The 18,985-nt window shown below is 40.0% G+C and overlaps 1 long non-coding RNA gene across 3 annotated transcripts in view; it reads right to left on the bottom strand.

Annotated features, from left to right (window-relative positions):
• Window positions 1–18,985, bottom strand: part of LOC125459536 (uncharacterized) — a 48,960-nt gene that overhangs the window by 1,267 nt on the left and 28,708 nt on the right. For 2 of the 3 annotated variants that reach the window (XR_007249033.2, XR_007249031.2), the window contains exons 7-11: window positions 11,017–11,113; window positions 7,658–8,025; window positions 3,862–4,424; window positions 2,479–2,644; window positions 2–162 (exon numbers count right to left, since the gene is read on the bottom strand). This is a non-coding gene — a long non-coding RNA (uncharacterized LOC125459536). The remainder of the gene's footprint in view (window position 1; window positions 163–2,478; window positions 2,645–3,861; window positions 4,425–7,657; window positions 8,026–11,016; window positions 11,114–18,985) is intronic. The other variant, XR_007249032.2, reaches the window with a different exon arrangement.

Below are 18,985 nucleotides of genomic sequence, written 5' to 3'. Positions count from 1 at the left end.
CATTGCTGCTGCACAGAGTGGAGAGGCTGATCACTGATGGTGCCTGGGTTAGACGGAAGAAGCCTGCTGATCCTGATGGATGAAAGTACAAGCAAGCCTTTGGAGTAAATACTTGTCCAGTCTTCATTGGCATGAACAGTGCTGGGAAACAGATTTCATCTACTAGGGACAGAAGAAAACATGAATAAATTAACATATGCATATTTATGAGTTCTGATCACTGGTTGCTGTGTGTATACATGTACTTTTGATCTGAGATCAATGGCTAGTGATTAGGAGAAGAAACCAAATGTTCTCAGCTAATGGTACAGACCACATATCAGATTTGACCTCTTAGTGGCTCAGACTTTATCTTTTTTTTTAAAAGGGGGTGCTTTTTTATCCTTTTCATGAAGACATTTCATTTATGTGATTTGTGCTTGGCAATCCTATAAATATGATTTGCAGTATATTCAACTGTATTTTTTTTCCTCATTAAAACTCTGTGCCTGGTGAGGAAGGAATAATGACTCCCATACACTCCCCAGTACGGTTCTACCACTGGGATATATGTGATTGAAGGTGCATTTCCTCTTTAGGCACTGTGTCTGGCTTCCACATGATCATTATGATACTTTTAAACTGTAAGTTTACCAAGTAGGAAAATACACAACTGAGTCTATAAGCATTTCCTCAATGCTACATTGCAATTCGGTGCTGAAAAAGAGTCACTAGACCAGCAATGTTAATGCTGCTTTCTCTCCATAGATCTTGCCAGACCTGAGTTTCTCCAACAAATTCTGTTTGTTTCAGGCTTCCAGCATCTGAAGTTTTATTTGCACTGTATAGGTGAAACTCTCCAATGGAATGTTACAATTTTATTTTTGCAGAGGCCATCTTCACAAGTAATGACTTGCTAAAGGTTCACTGTTACAGGATTATTATAAACCAACTTGATTTCATCCATTCCTGAAACAGAACATTTTCTTTCCTGCCTCCCATAAAATCCAACCTGTCGCACCATCTGAAAGACTGCAAATTGAAGCACAGCAATATCTGGATCACAGGGCTTCGGAAGCTGCAAGTACTGAGAGGGAGACTGCAGCTTTAGGAATGCCTTAGTACAAAATTCTGCCAAGTTTCACATTTTGTTATGTATATGGCAACCTGGGAAACTAGGAGAAGTTGACTAACAGCATTAATAACAAAAACACAACTAATAGTGCTAACAGAGGAGCAGGAAAACTGACGTTTCAGGTTGTGACCCTTCTTCAGATTTCTGAAGAAGGGTCCCAACCCGAAACATCAGCTTTCCTGCTCCTCTGATGCTGCCTTGACCTGTTGTGTTCCTCTGGCTCCACACTGTTATCTCAAGACTCCAGCATCGGCAGTTTTTACTATCTCTAAGGAATAGCTAACAGCCCTGAATATGGAAATTGGAAGTAAGAGCTTTAAATTATGGTAACAAGGATATGGTGAGGGGCTAGAATTATAGTGTGGTTGTGGGGCAGGGGACCAGAACCTAGTTTGCTCCAGAAATGGATGAAAAGCTCTTTTGGCTGCCTTCATTGCATTGCACAGATAGTTTGAGGATATGCCTAGGTTTGATCCTGGGAATTCTGACTGAAGCACCCTGATAAGATCAGCAGGATATATGTCTGCCAACAGCAGTGAAGATCCCAAGAATTGCAACAATAATCTACCACAAGAGAAACTGACTACGAGAACAGTCTTATCATACTGCTGGAATCCACGTAAAACTAGAATGCACGTTTATTTTCAGGGTCATCCAAATTCAACATCCAATCCTCAGTCATAGATGCCTGTTTTTATTAGTTAAATTACCTTATACCTGAGATTACGATCAGTGAGGGAGTGAAAATTGTAACATTTAGGGAACATGGTGTTACAATGGTTGCTGCATTCAAACCCTTTGAAACAAAGCTGGGGTTTGTTGTGAGGTTTTCAATAGGTCACCTATAAATAGTTCGAGGGTCACTGGATCACAGTTCCAGCGCCAAAGTTGGTTTTACTTTGAATCCAAGAGAGAGTCAGGAGCAGGCCTATTCAATGCAGGAAAAAAGTGCTGCACTTAGCTGTGCAGCTGAGAAGTCAGTTAACTTTACTGGCTTTGTGTCATTGAGGCTCAAGAAGACATCTCAGGAGTTACCTGATAGCTCAGAAAAGTCCTTGAAGCCAGAAGGTGGAACTATGTGTCAGGGTGTGGGTTGAGTAAAAACCCTGGCAGTGCTGGGGCTTCATAAGAAACCCATAGAATATGGATATTTGGCATGAATGTTAATATCAGGATTTGGAGTCACAGCTCCAGCTGAGACAAATTTGCCAAGCCATTTATATTTGAAATGGACCCAGCACCATGTTACCATACTGTAGTATGAGATACTGACTTGAAGAGAGATGGACAGTTTGGCAGCCAAGTAGTAATCAAAATCTTGATTACCTTTTAATTTGTGAAAAGTATTTTGCCAGCACACAAACCTTTGCTTCAGTTGCTATTTTCTCTGTTGTCTGAGTACGGGTGAAGACTTTTCTGAACCAAAAGCTGCTTTTCAAGGTTCTGATGAGTCTCACACTGAAGCTTTTCAATCATATCTTGTTTATTTCTCCACATGTTTTCCTCCAGCACTTTTATTCTCTCCCAAACCTAAAACACAACATCACACTCTTTACTGCAGCGCAATAGTTTACACATCCTTTTCTTTCACTATAGAAACTCAGGTCTGATTCTAGTCCAAGATGATGAACCTTCATCCAGTGACTGCAAGAGTCTTAGTGATGTGAATGTGGACAATTCCACATCAAAATACTAATGCCTTATTCAGCTTCAATGTGACTATCTCATTCAGACTGGTGAAAGGTAGGGAAAGTAAAGATGTTACAGGCAGTTGCATCAGAATAGACAACATTCACACAGAAAAGGTTTCTGGCAATCTTTACTTTTGTGTTGAAAGATTCCTGCTCTGAGACAGCAGCTCTTCTACTATTCTCCACCTCTCTCATCCTTGCCAATATGCTGGAGAAGCAGCAACCTATTCTGTTCTCCCACTCCAGACAGCATTATTTAATGAGGGAATGCATCAGAGATCAGAAAAAACAGCAAACTTTGTTTTAACTGGCATTTTATCAGCTGGCTCAGTCGATAAACCAGCAAAAATAATATACCTCAAAAGACCATGAAGTTTACTCTATTATTCCAACCAATTATTATAGTTTTTTAAAATTTACTTACATCAATGTAAATATAATTGTTGTTCATTTGAATAGCCATATGAAATTACAACAGTTAATTCAATTTTGAGTCAATTTCTCCTCAAATACCACAATCTACCGTAACGTGAGTGGTCAGTTGAGGGTGTGAGACAGAAGCCTCTCTGCTGGTAAGTTTTATTTAAGGTAAAGTTGCATTATTATTTAAGTGATTTAAGCTGTACATAAAGTATAACGGTGATGTTTATAACCCATGCTTTACCTTTCTATGACTGAGTGTATGTCTTACAGTGATTACGTGGACCACTTGATTATTCAGAATATTTGATCAACTGGCACACTCCTGGTCCCATTGGTGCCAGTTAATAAAACGTTTGCTCTATCTCGATGGACTTGTGATGAAATTTTGAAAGAGCCAAGAAAAGTTATGAATTAATCATTGATGAATCCTGCTGGGATATTTAATTTCATCCTTTGTTGCAATAATAGATTGCTACTCCTGACATAATTATCTGACTTAACCATCTCCAAGTTAAATTATCATTATTGTTCCACATCTACTTCAGCGATAAGAAGGAAGACTAACTCATTTTCTTGACTTAAAAATAAAGCTTAAAATCAAAAAAGTAAATAGTAGAAAATCATTTCATTTACTCCTCGCTTATATCCTGTGGAAATTTCCTCTTCAGCAGCAGGGTCTCACTCACGCTCTTCTTCTGTTGCTTTCTTGCAGTACTGTGGGCGCAGTGAGAGAGAAATCTACAACAGGGCAGGCAAGCACAGAGTGTGTGAAACAACAAGAGCCAGATCTTGGTACAATTGATGAGAAATAATTAGAATGTGACTACCTGATCTGTTGCAATCACCCAAACTATCTTCCATTTCATCTGGAGGTCTGAGATGGACCGTGTTGACAGGGACACCATGTACAAAGCTCTGGGTAAGTGGGGGGGAAGAATGTACCCTGTGCCACCTTTGTGTGTGGCTGCATCAAGTTATGTGTAGACGCTCAGTATGTAAACAGTAAGTCTCACTTTGTACTGAGGTTCTACCTGTCCCCGGTGTCGCGAAGGATGGGTCTGACCTCATTGCCATGGAATACTCCACATCATTGGACCAGTCCATATGACCTGTCCTTCATGGAGAAATTTGCAGAGAAAAGCAAGTTTGATCGCAAGTCCATCAGGAAGTGGTCAGCACATAGTGTCCTTGAGACCCTGCAGATAAAGGAGAGGTAGATCCTGTCAGGTTGTTGCCTGAGCAGACTGTCAAAGGCATTTGGCAGAATGCTTCATCACCAGAAGTTTCCAACAAGCACCAAGACATTACTTGGCTGGTGGCAAGAACGGCACTATCTGAAAAATCCTTCATGTATGCTCAGCCTCTCTGCGTCACCACACACTGCCCTTGAAATGGCTGCAGGGAGTGAGTGTTGAGACTGTGACACATCTCTGCTGGAATGTACCTTTGCAAAGAAAGTCTAGAGAAAGATGTAGTGGTTTTCGTCAAGGATCGTCCTCAGCAGCTCGGTGAGGCAAGACTCTGTTCTAAGGTCAGATCTCCAGGACACACACTGAGACAAACCTTGGCTGTGCCTGGTGGACCATCAACTCAGTGAAAGATGCTCCTTGATCTGCCTGAAACTTGTTGATCTTCCAAGGCAAAGAGCTGATCTCAACTGAGTGTTGCAGACTGGCACATTCCAAGGTCCAGGACCAAATGTTGAGGGCGCTCTAATGCTTGGGGCAGCTGCCACCAAGGCACAGTGCGGAAAGACCACCATCTAAGGTTTTTCACTCAAATTTAACTGGGGGCCCATTTAGCTATCAGACCACACAGTACCTCAAATACATGTAAATATGGTCTTAAGCAAGTGAGAAATGCCTTTGTTTGCTGGATAGAATCAAACTCCAATTTTTTTTGTTTCATCATATGCTACTGTACAGAAGTGAATTACTAAATGGCTTTGTATGTATATATTTGTTATGAATAAAGTATATTTATGAAATAAAAAATATCAGCTGATTTCCACCTAGCCCCAGAGGAACTATGACCCACATACGTATACTTCAGAGATAATGGGAACTGCAGATGCTGGAGAATCCAAGATAACAAAGTGTGAAGCTGGATGAACACAGCAGGCCAAGCAGTATCTCAGGAGCACAAAAGCTTTTCGGCTCCTGAGATGCTGCTTGGCCTGCTGTGTTCATCCAGCTTCACACTTACATATACTTCAGACAAGATCTAAAAACTTAGATGAGACCAGAGATCAAAGTTGGAATAATCCTGGTCTTGCTTGTTTCCTACCCACTCGTAGGATACAGGCATCACTGGCTAAGCCAGTATTTATTGCCTATTTCTATTGCCCTGAAGAAGGTAGTGGGAAGCTGCCATCTTAAACTGTTGCAGTCCTTAGGTAGGAACATCTACAACGCATTTGCAAAGACAGTTCAGGATTTTGACTCAGCAACTGTGATATAGTATCAAGTCTAGATTGTGTGTGACTTGGAGGGGACCTTGTAGAGGATGTGTTCCTATACATCTGTTGCTCTTGTCTTTCTTGCTTGTAGACGTGACAGGGTAGAAAACACTGTGAAAAGAATATTGTTGTGTAACTGAAATGCATGTTGTAGGTGGTACACACTGCTACCATTGTGCATGCCAAGCAAGAGGGTTGCTTTGAACTGTCAAGCTTCCTCACTGTGATGCTGAAACCATCAAGGCAAATACTTTATCACATCCCTGACTTGTGTCTTGTAGATAATGAACAAGTGGTGAGTTGGTTACTATGGAATTCCTAGCCCCGACCTGTTCTTGCAGTCCCAGTATTTATATGATCATGTTCAGATTCTGATCAATAGTAAACCCCAGAATGTTGATCAGCGATGGTAATGTAATTGAACACCAAGGACAATATTTAGAAACTCTCCTGTTGGCAACGATCATTGCCTGACACTTGTGTGGGATGAAAGCTACTGCCACTTATCAGTCCAAGCATTTGAATATTGTCCACATCTTGCTGCATATGGACATGGACTACTTCAGTGTCTGAAGAATCGTGAATGGCGCTAAATACTGTGCAATCACCAGCAAACATTCTCACTGCTGATTTAATCATGGTGGAAAAGTCAGTGATAAAAGTAGCTGAAGATGGCTGGGCCTAAGGTACAATGTTAAGGAACTGTCACAAAGATATCCTGGAACTGAGATGACTAACCTCCAACAACCACAATCATCTTGCTTTGTGCCAAGTATAACTCCAACCAGCAGACAGTTTTGTGATTTTCAGTGTCTCCAGTTTTGCTCGAGTTCTTTGAGGCCACATTCAATCAACTGCAACCTGCCAAGGTGCAGTCACTCTCATCTCACCTCTGGAATTCAGTTCTTTTGGCCATATTTGAACCAATGAGATCAGGAGTTGATTGGCCCTGGCAGAACCCAAACTGGGCATCAGTGAGCAAGTTATTGCTGAGTAGGTGCTGCTTGTTAGCACATTAAGAATACCTTCCAGCACTTTACTGATGATCGAGAGTAGACTGGTGGGCTGAAATCACTGTGTTGGGTTTCTTCTGCTTTTTTTGGTGTACAGGACGCACCTGTCAACTTTCCATATGGTCAGATAGATGCCAGCGTTATAGCTGTATTTGATAATCACTTTTTGAATGCTTTTGAGAGATTAATTCTGGCCAGGATCCTACAAGTATTTTCTTCCTTGTCCTCAAAACATTAAAGGATTCACCTGAGAAGCCAGACAGGATCCAAATTTTGTGATTCATTGAATGACAGTACCTCCAATAGTGCAGCTCTCCTTCAGTACACTTCTAAATTTACAGCATGGACCATGTTTCTGGAACTTGAACCTACAACTTACTGATTCAGAAGCAAATGTCTTGCATTAAGGCTGATACCTTAACCTTACTAAGAACCTGATTTACGATTTGCAGGATCTAGACTGAAAGAGAAGTTCCTATCATAGTGCCAGTGGAAAACCTGTGCACCTTTTACTCTCTTGCCCCATTTAAATATCCTGATGATAAGTATCATCCAAAGCCTGCAGGAGGCATGTCTGACCAATTGAGCAACTGCACACCATCAGGAAGTAAATGATAAATAAATGGTACCTGGGGCCAAAGTTTCCTTGTAAAATCAGGAGAATCATTCTTGATCCTCCATATCATAACGAAACATTAAAACAAAATGACTTGACCCCAATCTTAAATAGTTCATACATTTTGAAACTAAATTATCATCACAGTGAGATGTTAATGGGTTAACATCCCATAAATTTTTATGCTCCTTATCTCCTCATACAGGGGTACGTGAACACTGTCTCAACTTCCTGCCCGAATAGGATTGGGTGTGAATATCTGTTGGGGTGTGAAACATCTGTAAACACAAAAAGCATTAAGCTCTGTAATCTTTATGGCTCTACCCACACACTGCCACTTACCCCTGTTTCTGCTGAAATGGCCAGGTTAGTGACCTTCGATCAAGCCAGGCAGTTGTCGCATCCTGTCGCCATCATATACTTCGTGACGATCAAAGCTGTATTCTGTTCTCATTATAGCGGCATGACCACATATTCGTGATGTTTCAGATGTAGTAATTGTTTCATGTTTCTGCCAATTCCAAGGGTATAAAAGTGGGGACTGTCGACTGTTCGGACAGAATCGCTCACGATACTCAGCACTCTGTGCCGGATTGCGTACAGCGTTTCTCCGCAGCTTATACTCGCTTAATAATAAAGGATTGTGTTTTTGTAACCAGGTCAGTGTCTTGCTCTTGCATCAAGTCTGTGAGGGTCTCTGAAAAACGAACCTAACAAGAGTTCAAATTATAACATCAAATCAAGACATTCAAATACTTGAGGCCTCATGGGCAGCAGCAGATGGTTTTGATACCTAGAGTTAAAATGGTGGGGAATAGATCATGCCTAATAGCCATCGGAGTTTGTTTTCATTTTGATTTCTAGTTATTTTTAATAACTGGTTTTACCTGTGGCACCCAAGACAAGCTTATTTGACTCCAAGCCTCTGTGGACTGATCCTTCCATGTCAATTCTTCCATCTCCTCTAAGTGGAGACTGATGCATAGGACCACCATAATTCTGGCTGGTAAATGTGAAGATTTAGGAGTAAGAAGTTGAATTTCAATATTACTCCTATGTTTTTGACCCATCAGTTGATCCTGAGCAAAAGTCAAGGCAAGGAGGTCAGCCTCTCGAATTGTGAACAATTATGTTTTATTTAGTTAGTCTTACTTATCGCTCAACTTGCCAAGCAGAACATATCAGTGCTGGAAAGTAGAGCAGTGCTTGACTTTCTGCCTTGAGGCACAAACACCAAGTAGAATAAAGTTACATTCATATGTACCCAAGAAATTCTTCTAAGTTAATCAAGTTCAACACAGGTTAAATGCTTCCTTTCCAAAGTCCCTTCAATTGTTCTCACTTCAGCATTGGCCAGCAGTAGCAAAAAGAAACCCTTAAACTTGGATTAGAATGTCAAGGCCAGTTACCATATTGGTTAGATGCGCCCACTGCGTTGCCAGGGTAACACTTCTTAAGCTCACATTCCATTGTACAAATTAACATTTATGACATCCATCAGGTTTGAATGAGACTACCAATCTGCATTGAATTGTATCCTATAGTTTTACAATTATTCATAGCTGCATTGAAATTTGTTCAATTGATTTCAATTAGAAGGACTGCAGCCAAAAATCCCAACTGTTTAAGGATACATTTAAATCCTAGAAACAGATTTAAAGAATTGCATTTTCAATATGCTACCTGGAAATTTTCAGGCTCTGACCTCAATCTGTACAGCCCAATCTTGGCAAGACAGCAGTTTGGTTCTACAGTTGGTCTGAACACTCTAATAAGAAAATCAAATCACTTTCCTGCTCCAGATCATGACTCTGGCTATACCTTGTGAATAGTTTGTTAGGGAATAAGTAGGTGTGGAAGATCTATGGTTCAAATGGCTGAAACATTCATTGTCTAGGCCTACTAATGTGCATTTAGGTGAGTAACTGAATGGCAACCAGCGTTCATGGATCTATTTCCCAACAAGAACACAAATTCCTCCAAAAGACAAGCAAATTGACAGGGAATGGAAATAAATGCCAATATTTTGACTATCTGTTTACACAGAAACTGAAGAAATCACTTCAGCAACTCAGAGGATTCCTGTGTCACTAAAAGCTGCCTGCTTCATAATGGAGACCAATGTGTATTCATGAAAAATAGTTGAAATAGCGTACTCATTTTTACATGACTGACAAAGTTGCTTTAAAAATGAATTAACTTAGATTACAACCTAAATGCCAACCGATCATGACTTATTTCTAGAGAGGGAATGGTCAAGTGGGCGTACCAATACACAAGACCATTCTCAAGATTATTTCCCCACATTTCAGATCTCTTCGCAATGCACCATTCTCTCATTCAAAAGGGTGCCAGACAGATTTGGTGATATAACATTTTAGATGTGTGAAGGTTTGATCTCTGCTTCACCCTGAGGTGAATCATGTCATAAAGTGGATAGGGTACAGTGGAAAGAGAGAAAAATGTCAGAAGAAATTTATATTCCTTGGCCAGTTCCCAGCTCAATATAGCCTACAGTCATGGCAGAACAGGTGTCATGACCAGATAGAACATAAGGCACAGAATTCACATGAAAAATTATATCAAATTTTAAAAATAATCAATACATTAAAGCAATGTGTTATTGCTACCTATGAACTCCCCTTCAGTGATCACTCCTTCCTGTTTGAGAAAAAGCAACACCTTCATAAGAGAGGAATCCTTCTTTTCTTCTGATACCACCATTACAAACTTTGCTCCATAAGTACTGAGATATAATTCAAAATAATAAACAGATTCATCAATAAGAAAATGGTAGTTTTATATACCTACAATCTCATTGCCAATTTCATTTGATTTTCCTTTTCTTTGTATGGCACACAGCAAGCAAAGGATGTTTTTCTGAATTGATAAGTCAAAATGAAAAGGCTTACAATATGTGGAAAGTCACATAGACTGAAGACATGAGGTAAACAAGTTGCATGTAGATGACAAGTATTTTTAAAAACTGGTAGATTACTGTAGGTAGACAGAGAGGTAATAAGTACCAATGAGTTGGAACAGAATAAGGCACTGTCACCTTTTATTTCAACTATGCAGGTACTGGAAGACGAAATAACCATTACATGTTACAGTGATTCCAACCAAATGACAAGTTGTGCCAAGCTCAACCAAAAGATGTGAAGTGTCTAGGCCCGAAACATCAGCTTTCCTGCTCCTAAGATGCTGCTTGGCCTGCTGTGTTCATCCAGCTCTACACCTTGTTATCTCGGATTCTCCAGCATCTGCAGTTCCTATTATCTTGCAACCAAAAGATGTCCTTTTTATAAGAAGGCCCAATCTTTGATATTTTGCTAGCTTTCTTGTGATACTTGAGATGTCAACACCGAGAACAGGTTTTCAGACCAGATCATTGAAATATTCTTCTAACCTCGTTGAATACTAACTAAATTTACACAACACTGCTGTGTACTAAACTCCTTCTTATCATACTGGTTATAATGGCATCTGTGCCCAAAACCCAAACGCTTCTGCAGCTGAGGCCTGATCTGTAATTGCAACTGTTGGAAAATATCCTGTCAGTACTTACAGTCTAGATTTACAACTGAAAAATATCCACTCATAGGAGATACTAGAGGACACGCATCACCAGAAACTGCATCCCAGTACAAATCACTTTTGCAGAACGACAGTGAAATGGGTAGTTCAAAGGCATAACTTACCTAGTCAGTACAGACTCCAAGGCTGACTTTGCAAAGTCACTCTTGGTCACTTCTGATGTTTTTAATATTTCAGGTGTAGGCCCAGTGGCAGGCATATCTGTCAACATATAAATATCAGAATATTGAGCGTTGAGATGGATGGCCATCCATGATCCAAGTGAATGACGAAGAAGGCTCGAGGGGCTGAATGGTCTACTTAAGTTACAATGCTCTGATATTCCTAAATTAGTGTCATAAACTCAATCAATCAGAATATAGCACTGAGCTCACAGGATGTTATATTCAGTGCAACAATCTTGACCGGGATTCTCCTGATCAACCCATCAGCCTGTTCCTCACTAACTGAACCTATCTTGAATTTATTTTTTCTCTCTCTAGACTCTTCCCATCTATATTCTTGATTCTTCTAACATCCTATGTAATTTCAACAATTTCTAGATCCCCAATCCTAATTGCCTCTTCTGCAGAATGGATGTTCAATGTCTCTCTACAATTCTACCCCTTGCCAGAGTGTTCTAAGAGCTCTCAGGTTCTTCTTTCAGTGGAGGACCCTACAGTCCTCATCCGCCATCATCCTCCACCATCTGGCTAAGCTTGTTTTCTTATTGAACAATTTCCCCTTAACATGTCTCACTCTGTCCAAATAAACATTGCTATGGACAACTGAATGGGCCACAGCTTTACCCATCTTTTCATGGGAAGTATGTATTCCCTGTTCCAGTCCAACTCAGACTCTTTACCCCAACACTTTTTCACGTACGTTAAAATGCTTATTGGTGCTCCTTCTTGCTTTTGCCCAGCATTGAAAACATTTAGCAGGTTTTCTTCCAATGTTCACCCTTCTTTGACATTCTCATGGTCCATCTCTGACACTGCCTTTCCCTTCATTGATTTATCTCATTTCATTTCTGGAGTTAGGCTTTCTACTAATATTCATTATTAACCCACTACATCCCACAGTTCCTAAAATTCCTCATACTCTGATTTCTCCAAGTTTTCCATCCCATTCTCCCAGTTTCTTCATTTCCATCGCCTCTGTTCTGTCGATGCAATTTTCCACAACAGCACTTTGTCATGTTTTCCCTTTTCCTCAACCAAGGATTCCCCTGTACTACGGTTGACACAGCTCACAGCCATGTCCAACACTTTTTCTGGACTCCTGCCCTCACTTCTTTCCCTTCCTCCTAGAATCTAGAAAGGGTTCCCCTTATCTTAAATTTTTACCCCACTATCCTCCACATTAAGAAGATTTTCCTTTACCATTTCCACCACTTCCAGTATGATGACACCACTAAACACATCTGCTCCCACCTTGTCGCCATCATTAGTATTTCAAAGGGACCATTCTTGGTTAAGCAGATGGATGATGATGGGATAGTGGAGGGGGATGGGCTTAGACTAGTTCACAGGTCAGCGCAACATCAAGGGCCAAAGGGCTTGTTCTGCGCTATACTGTTCTATGTTCTCTCTTCAATACCTTTGTCAACTTTTCTACCAGCCCTTAACTCTTTATCACCTTCCATATATTCATTATAGGTATAACGCCTGCCTTTTTACCTCCTCCATCCTCACTCTGCAGGGCATAAACACTTCTTCCCAGTCAAGTAGTACTTCTTTCAATTTAGTATACTGTTTTCATGGCTCACTGTGGTGCAGTGAATATCATTAGATTAGTAATCCAGAGTTCCAGACTAGTATTTGGGGACATGGCTTCAAATCCCAACCTGGCATTAAAAATCTGGATTTAAAACCTAGTCTTAAGAAGACCACAACAACAACAAAAACAAAGTTGCAGGAAGAGCTCAGGAGGTCTAGCAGCATCTGTGAAGGAAAAAAAAGAGTTCGGCTTTTTCCTATGATGACCACTGTTGTTTGTCATTAAAAACACGTCTGGGTCACTAACGTCCTTTAGGGAAGGAAATCTGAAATCCTTTTCCGGTCTGGCTTACATGTAACTTCAGACCCACAGCAATGTGGTTGACTCATAATTTCTGAAATGGCCTTGCATGCCACTTAGTTAACCGGTAATAAGTGATGGATGATATATGTTGTTTCAGCCAGTGATGCTCAGAGCCCATAAATTAATTAAAAATGTAATCCTTTACATTCCTACAAACACAAACTAGGTGACTACCTTCAAAAACACCTCCACTCAGTCCACAAACATGCCCTGACCTTCCAGTTATTTGCTATGTTATTTCACTACGTTGTTATCATACTCACATCTTTATTCCTGGCCCACTGCAATCTTCCAATGAATTCTGTACTAGATGATTCTATGATCCTAAGCCCAGCACAAATTTGAGGACCTCATCTTTCAATTAGGCACTTTACTCCCTACTGGATTCAATATTGCATTCTACGGCTTCTGTCCTACATTTTGATATGTGTTATTTTTGCTAAGTATCATTCTAGATCTTGTTTTCATGTCTTGCTTTCAGAGTTGTCCTTTATTCTGCCATTAGCACTTATTCTAGACCAATGACTTGTCACTTTTATACAAGCATTACCACTCCCCTTGCCTGTTATTCCATGACAGCTTTGTCATTTAATCTCTCCCAACTTCTAACCACTCCTAACATTTTCTTTTTTTCTACCTGATCCTCCCACCCTCTTTTCAGCAAGACAAACACATCACATTTTTATCATTTTTTATTTCCATCGAAGATTGAACTTGAAATGTCATCTCTGTTTCCTTCTCCACAGATGCTGGCCTACTCTGTTTGCAGGATTTTCTGTTTTAATCATTTTCTTCAAGTTTTATGGGTGTTATTATACATAAGAGATTAGTGCTCATTGGGGATTCAATAGTCATTGATTCAGATAAGATATTCTATTACAACTGATATGAGACTTGTGTGGTGTGTTGCCTTGCTGGCCCCAAGGGACAACAATGAAAGGATGGTGAATATTCTGCAAGAGAATGGAGAAGTTGTAGTCTACGTCAGAACCAATGAGATGGAGTGAAGGGAGTTGATATCCTGCAGTCAGAGTTAATGAGTTAGAGAGGGTGCTAAAAAAAAACAGATGGACTACTCCCAAAATGTGCATTAGAGAATCCCAGGATAGTTCGCACAGAAAGATGTCCTTGTGTCCTTGTGAGCTCCTGCAAGGATGACTCAGTTCGCCCCTTTCCCTTTCCTTTAGCCCTATAAAATTTTCTCTCTTCGGGTGCTTTTCCAAATCGTTTTGGAAAACCATTCACGAATCTGTCTTCACCACATCTCACAAAATCCTAACTACTTATTGCATAAGAAGTTATTCCTCATGTTACAACTAATTCTTTTATTTATCACCTTAAATCTGTGTCATCTGGTTTACTACACTCCACCAATATAAATAGTATCTACTCTGTTCAGATTCCTCATGATTTTGAGAAACTGAAAATCTCCTCCCAATTTTCTTTAATGAGAAAAATCCCAGCTTCTCCGACATAGCCACAAAACAAAAGTCTCTCATCCTTGAAACCATTCTTGTAAATTGTTTCTGCATCCCTCTCTTAAACCATCACATCCCTCCTTTTGAAATAGGAGGATATGGCAAGTAAATGCATAGTGAGAAACATTGTACAGGAAAAAAGGCTTCAATTCCAGGAACATTGAGATCTGTTCTGCGGCAGAAGACTTATTCAAAATGAATGAATTGCATCTGATCAAGGCTAGGACCAATATCGTTGCAGTGGGAGAGAGTCTCAGCTAATTCAGATGACAGTTGGGTGACAAGATGAATTTTAAAACTAGGAATGAGGTGCATAGAGGATTGAGAAAAACAGAATGAGAAATAATAGTACAATTAGATGAGACTGCAGAACAAACAAAGATGAATAAGTTAGATGTGACAAGTAATGGGGTAACTAAACACCTTGAAATTTTCAGTTAATAAGGGCCAACCAGCATTGATCCATGACAAGTAAATGATGCCTGACAAACCTCATGATTTTTTGAAGAGATTACAGAGACAGGGGAATATCAACGTATGTTGCTTATGGACTTCCAGAGAGCATTTGATAAAGTCCCACATAAGACACTACTAAAGTAGAAGCCCACAGAATTGAGGGTAAATTACTGTGTGGGTTTCCTCCAGGTACTCCGGTTTCCTCCCACAGTCCAAAGACGGGCTGGTTAGTGGATTGGCCATGCTAAATTGCCCATAGTGTCCAGGGATGTGTAGGTTAGGTGGATTAACCATGGAAAATGCAGGGATAGGGTAGGGGAGTGAGTCTGGGTGGGACCCTCTTTGGATAATCCTTGTGGACTTGTTGGACCAAATAGCCTGTTTCCACATTGTAGTGATTCTATGATGGCTGGAAAATTTATTGAGTCCCAGGCAACAGTAAACAGGGATAATGGATAGGTATTCAGATTGACAAGTTGGCCAAATAGGCAGATACCTCAAAGAAGATTTCCAATGTAGCTAAACATAAGGTAATGCATTTTCGTAGAAAAACATTAAGAGACAATACAGGCTGAACAGTACAAGTTTGATGGGAATATGAGCAGAGGGACCTTGGGGTTCATGTACATAATTCACTGCAGGTGGCAAGAAACTTGAAACATTTTATGGTTTATAGGGTCCTTGGGTTTATAAGGAGAGGTATAGAGTATAAAAGAAAGGAAGTGATGCTACAAATCATTGGTCAGACCACATTTGGAATGTTGTGTTCAGTTCTGGGCACCTTATTTAAGAACAGATGTCAAAGCCCTGGAGAGAGCGTAAAGGAGTTTTACAGGGATGATACCAGGAATGATGGATTTTAGATACAAGGAAAAACTAAAGAAATTGGGCTTATTCTCCATGGTGCAGTGAAGATCAAGAGGTGATCTTACTGAGGTATTCAGAATTATGAACAATTTTGAGAGGGTAACGAAGGATATTCTGTTTCCACTAGATGGTATGTCAGTAAATAGAGGTCACAATTTCTAAACTGCCAGCAAGAGAGCTAGGAGTGAGATAAGGAGAAACCTCTTGACTTAGCAAGTTGTTAGGGTTTGGAATGCACTACCTGGCAGAGTGGTAGAGGTGGATTCCATACAAGGTTTCAAAAGAGAGCTGGATTTATATTTGATAGCGATGAATTTAGAGATACAAAGATCAGGCTGGAGAAAAGGACTAGCTGTGTAACTCTTTCAAGAGCTGCTAAAAACACTATGGGTTGATGGCCTCCTCCTGTTGTGTAAAATTGTATGATTCTGTAAAATCCAAAGTGTGTATGATTGTAAGAGTGTGTGGGTGTGTGTGAGAGACAGAGATGCTACAAAGGTGTTAGCAGCGGAGAGTTATATACTGAGCGATACACAGAATGCTCTGATGATCGTTACATTTGATCTTGCCTACACACAGGGGTGGATCTGTTTGCAATATTTTTAATAGGTCACTCAAATCAGTTCAAAGGTCAGTTCAAGGGGCAGTCAGTTAGCCAAGAGCAGGGTAGTAGGCACCAGACTTGCTTGGTACCATACTTCCCATTCACCTGGTACTGTAGCCTCTTTGCATCCTTACATACTTACCATTTGACAGCAGCTTTCCAATTGGACGTATGTGATTCTGGAGTTTTAGATTACAGAATATGGCAGCTGACTGCTTGAAAGAGGGGGCGTGGTTTGCCTTCCCTAAAAATTTTGCATTATGAGGGGCATGTCAGAATGGAAGTATTGCTGCACATTTCTTAAGAGGCCCTGATCAGAATCCCCTGTCAGAAAGACAGAGACCCTTCACTGTGTAAAAAAAATCTCCGCATGAGAGTGCCACTTCTCAGAAAATCCAGGCTGAGCAAGTCACCTCAGAATGACTCTGATGCCTACCAATTACCAGTGATCGCTATGCAAGGGGTGGAAAGTGCTGTCTTTAAAATGGTTACATGATCGTTCAACTACTTCTCTGAATGCTCTTTTTTATATAGAATGACATAAATCAGTACTTATTTTGACCTATTTCCGTGATTCTCTGTTTTGCTTGTTCTCTGGGTCCTTATAAACTGTATTTGGAGGTGTTCTTGTTGATAGATAAGTTGACAGGGCAGTCCTTACTCAAAACGGCCATAAAATTTCCTCAATGTCACATAGAGAAATCTGAATTAAAATAAACATTTGCATATTAGAAACTAGGCTAAAGGAAATTCAGGTCATTTATACTGTCAATTATATGTCCATGATGAATATAACAAAATAAAACTTTGTAATAATGGCCTTTGGAATTGAATGTGAAACTTTGGAGGCCAAGGGGTAAATTTTAAGATCTCACATTGGCTGCAGAGTCTTGCTTAAATGGGAAATGGATCAAGGAACTGGATGCAGATTCAATTCATGCACTCCCTAACACATGGTCATGAAATTTAATCACTGGAAAAGTAGGAAGTTCACAAATGGAGCACACAGCAGTCACATCTAATTTTTTGATCAGCATTCCAATTGTATTAAGTCCTACACTAAGAGGCTAAGCCTTTTGTATTTTTCCTTATATATTAGGCTTACTGTTTCACAATTTACCAAAACTGTTTAGGAGCACTGGTTGAATACTTGAGGTCATTGCACAATTAGGTTTAATTTTCTTTCAAGAGGAGGGCCAAATATAACAAGACAAACAACTTTAGGATAACTTTTGAAGCTTTCAGGAGGATTCTGGAAGACATTCTTAGAAGCAGAAGTAGATAATGTGGAATGAAAATATTTGAATATATGAACAGAAGCAGATATAGGCCATTCAGCTCCTCTAGTCTGCTCCACCATTTATAGTTCATCTGGTTGTGTTTCAAGTTCCACATTCCGAACTATTGCCAATAACTCTTGATTCCCTTGCCTAAGAAGAATCAATTTACCTTGGCCTTATAAGTATTCAATAACCCTGCTTCCACCACTTTTTGGGAGGGAGTTTCAAAGTCACCTAATCCTCTGAGAGAAAAAATAGTCTCTTCATCTCTGACCTAAAAGGATGCCCCCTAATTTTAAACAGTGCCCCTAATTCTGGACTCACCCAAAACAGTAAACACGCTTCCATGACTATCTTGTCAAGACTGTTCAGAATCTTACAAACTTCAGTCAAGTCACCACTCACTGTTCTAAACTACAGTGGTAACAAGACCAGTCTATCAATTATTCCACATAAGTCAACCCACTCAGTCCATGCTCATCAATCTAGTCAACTTCTTCTGAACCATCTCCAATGTACTTACATCCTTCCTTAACTTAAAAAGACAATAACTGCACAGAGTATTCAAGGCGTGGTCTCACCAATGCCATGCATAACATCCTTACTCTTGTGTTCAATTCCTTTCATAACAAAGGTTAGTATTCTAGCAGTATTCTTCACTACATATTACACCCACATATTTTTTGTGACTTATGCATCAGAACACCTAAAACCCTCCATACCTTTTGAGTCTGCAGTCATTAACCATTTAAGTAGTACTCTGCTTGTTTGTTTTTCCTGCCTTCACATTTTCTCACATTGTACTCTATTTGGCAGATGGAATATCATACAGGAAAGTTCAAAATTTAAAATTTGGGCAGAAAGAATAAAACAAAGCATAGCATCTAATTAGTGACAGATTGCAAAGCTCTGAGATGCAGAGGAGTCTAGGTGTCCCAGTGAATTGCAAAAGGCTAGCATGCATGTACAGCAACTAATTATGAAAGCTAATAGAATGTAATGATTTATTACATGGGGAATTGAATGCAAGGGTAGGGAGATAATGTTTCAGTTACACAGGGCACTGGTGAGGCCACATCTGGAATGCGTACAGTTCTGGCCATCATACTTACAAAAGAATAAACTGCTTCCAAAGCATTAACAACAGAAGTTTTACTCAACTAATAGCTGGAATGAACAGATTGCCCGAACAGAAAACTCTCAACGGCTAGTTTGTAACCATTGGACTTCAGTGGAATCAGAGATGAATTAACTGAAACACATTGAGAGGACTTGACTGGATGGATATTGAAAGGAAGTTTCCTCTTGTGGGAGATTCTAGGTC

This window comes from Stegostoma tigrinum, chromosome 17, assembly GCF_030684315.1.
Source record: "Stegostoma tigrinum isolate sSteTig4 chromosome 17, sSteTig4.hap1, whole genome shotgun sequence".
Taxonomy (NCBI): domain Eukaryota; kingdom Metazoa; phylum Chordata; class Chondrichthyes; order Orectolobiformes; family Stegostomatidae; genus Stegostoma; species Stegostoma tigrinum.
Note: the sequence above shows the minus strand (reverse complement) of the source record. Positions and strands in the feature narration are given on the sequence as shown.